Below are 3,929 nucleotides of genomic sequence, written 5' to 3'. Positions count from 1 at the left end.
AGTGTTAGAGAACTGATTTATTTAATCAGAGTAGGACCCATGTTCATTTATGATGTTTACCCAACCTTTCTTTATGTCATATATTCCGTCTTTAAAAAAAATTCACCTTTTGCTGTGATAAACTGTCTGAATGCTTCAATTACTTCTCTATTTAAGAATGTTTTATTGCTTATGAAAAGCTCAAAATGCTTAAATAAATGATGACCAATAGGAGAATGGAACTGCAACTATAACATCTTTATACATTTTTATTTTTATTTCTACATTCATTCTCCTATTTCTCTTTATACTCCTTATTTGATTCCTTTTCCCTTCTCATATTGAACTCTAATATTTCCCTCTATTTAACCACCTCACATCGTCTCTGATGAAGGGATATCCCTAATATCCTAGAAACAGCTGTAAAACTAACTTACTCTTTATAAATGTCCTGAAAATTCCACACAGCCTTGGCTTTGTTGTCTTGTTTTATTCAACACACACACACACACACACACACACACACACACACACACACATATTAATATATATATATATATACTAGCTGGTGTACCCGGTAATTCCTGGGGGTAAAGATGTTCTATTTAAACACCTTATTACTCTGATATAAGAAAGCAATTTCGTTATAACTGCCACAAAAGGTGTATTTATCATCATGAAAAAGCACAAGAAACTGTCAGCTGGAGGAGGGAGAGGTTGTTGGAGGTTGGCGGGAGAGGTTTTCAGAGGTTGGCGAGAAAGATTGTTGGCGGTTGGTGAGAGAAGTTGTCGGAGGTTGGAGAGAGGCAAAGACATTATTCTGCTTAGCGAAGGCATCTGGGAAATGTATAACTGCTATCATTCACAGAAAAACTATTCTTTTACCATGAGAAAAGCGCTGTTGAAGTGTTAAGTGAAATTTGGCAATCGTGGATCGAATCCACGCTATGCCTGCATGAAACCACTACAAATATGTTGTGGAATAGAAAATTCATCTACTGTCATGGAAAAAGTGTAACTGTAAAAATACAGAATTATCAGAGTAATGGGCATACATACTTCAATATTTTCTACAAGAATCTTTCTTGCAATGAAACATTGTAAAGATCAAAAGCCATTCCATTTTCAGCTGTTACAATATTTAACAGTGCATCTATGACACCATGTTTATTCAAATCAAAGTATCTCTTAACTATAGTTAAAATATGAGTAACTGAGATATCTGTACTCACACTATTTATGATAGAAAACTTTTGCATACTTCAGATATCAAATATCACTATTTTTTCATGAAAGGCAATTTCATTCCGAATGACGTACCAAAATTTTGTCCTCATTGAACATTTTGCACAAACTTACTGTTCAGGAAATATTTTCTGACATGCTGTCAGATTATCAATGTTTGCAAAGGAAATTGTATGTTCAGTAAAATAACCAGCAATAAGCAATTCAGTTTTGGTTGTTAGTTCACTTTCCAAAACTTCTTTCTCACAATGGAGGAAGAATATATCAACACTAGATTTAATCACATCAAAACACTTGTTTTACAGAAGTTTTGTGTTTCAATACCATGGATTTAAATGCATTTCTCAGAATGCTATTGCAGCATTTAGAGTGACAAGCTTCTTCATCATTCTTAGTTTGTTGAAGCAAATACTTCAATTCAGGATTTTGCAGAAATTTTTCTTTAGATGACTAGAAGCTTTCACTTCATCTCTCAGTATGATAGAAGATAAATATTATACAAATGATCAGTAAATGGACTTGCTCATACATCATTCATGATACATGACCAAAACCATCACTGAATGCTAGTTTCAACAGACACAATGCAACTACTGTGCTAAAACAGTACATGTATAATATGAAATTCAAATGTATAACCATCTGATATTTATGGGTGTGTATGGCTTGGTACTATGTACCATGCTTTTGTTAATAGTTTTACGTTTTTTTTTTTTTTTTTTTTTTTTTGTTGCTGCAAGCTGACATATTTGAATCTTAGTCCCCATCACTCTTGATCTGGTTAAACATCAAGGATGTGACAGCTGGAGGAAGAGAGTGCTGCGCCAACAATCAGGCTGGTTTCATTTTAACTAACTAGACAGAAGCAATGTGAAATGAAATGGTTTGCTCACGGACACAAACAGTCTAAAGGACACAACAGTCTAAAAATTGAACCTACAATCTTATATTCATGAGCAGTTTATCCTAATCACTAGGCCACGTGTCTTCATGCATTTAATTAATGACTAAACTAACTTTGAAGATATTAAAATCATTAATAGTTATTTTAAACACAGACACAGACACAGACACAAACACACACACACACACAAATACACACATAGGCATACAAACACATGCCACACATATACACACTTACATACACAAATATAAACACACACATGCATGTACAAACACAAACACACATACACACCACACACCCACACACATATACAACCCACACCTACACACATCCAAACACTCACATACAGATGTACTTGCACTTTCAACAAAAATTCTTGGAAATGAACAAAGTATCAGAATACACAGTTTATTCAGTATATTCATTGCAGAGTAGTGAACTAAGTACTCCCTAACTGGCATGTAGAAAATGGAAGATCTCCATTACTGTGAAATTGACAAAAACCATTCTCCCTCATATAGTAAACTTCACAGTCTCAATGAGGAATAATGTGTGTGTGTGTGTGTGTGTGTGTGGTTTTAACACACACACACACACACATGAAAGAGCAAAATGGTAGAATAGTATAAAAATAGAAAATTTAAGCAACGTCATTGGTTAAATGTTAATCAGTAATTGATAAATATACATTTGATTTTGGGGAGACTACAACACTTTATGACAATATGCTATCTTAAAAATAGTATTAGCACTACATACAGGGTGATTGGAAAGTTACAGCCTATTTTAAAATAATTATAAATTATTTGTTAATTGTAATTTTTTTCTCAAATTTTTTTGTGTTTGTTTTTTGAAATATAAATTAAACCTTATACTAAAAGCTTTCCTCTCAAATCCCTTTTTTTGCAAAAATTGCAATTAATAAATAATCTATAAGTATTTTAAAATAGGGAGTTACTTTTCAATTACCCTCTGTGTGTGTGTGTGTGCGGGTGTGTGGTAAGAAGTTTACTTACCATGCATATGGTTTTGGGTTCAGTCCCACTGTGTGGCACCTCAGGCAAGTGTCTTCTACAATAGCCTCAGGCTGACCAAAGTCTTGTGAGTGGTAGACAGAAACAAAAAGAAGCCTGTTGGATATATATATATATATATATATATATATATATATAATCCTTTTACTTATTTCAGTCATTTGACTGGAGCATCGCCATTAGTCAACCAAATCAATCTCGGGCTTAGTACTTATTCTGTTGGTCTCTTTTGCTGAACCACTAAGTTACAGGGATGTAAACACACCAACATCAGTTGTCAAGCGAATGTGGGGAGGACAAATAGATACACACAAACACACACATATATGCACAAACACACACACACACGACAGGATTCTTTCAGTTTCTGTCTTCCAAATCCACTCATAAGGCTTTGGTCAGCCTGAGGCTATAGTAGAAGACACATGCCAAAAGTGTCACACAGTGGGACTGAACCCAGAACCATGTGGTTGGGAAGCAAGCTTCTTACCACACAGTCAAGCCTGCACCTATCCATGTATGCGTATCTTTCTCTCTGTGTTTGTCCCCTACACTGCTTGATAACCAGTGTTGATGGGTTTAAGTCTCCATAACATAGCAGTTTGGCAAAAAGGATCGATATAATAAGTAACGGGCTTAAAAAAATAATACTGGAGTCAATTCGCTTGACTGCAAAAATTCTTTAAGATAGAGCCCTGACATGGGCATAGTCTAATGACTGAAACTAAATATATATATATATATATATATATATATATATATATATA

The sequence above is a fragment of the Octopus bimaculoides genome, chromosome 9, assembly GCF_001194135.2.
Source record: "Octopus bimaculoides isolate UCB-OBI-ISO-001 chromosome 9, ASM119413v2, whole genome shotgun sequence".
In the NCBI taxonomy this organism is placed as follows: Eukaryota; Metazoa; Mollusca; class Cephalopoda; order Octopoda; family Octopodidae; genus Octopus; species Octopus bimaculoides.
This window is presented reverse-complemented; position numbering follows the sequence as displayed.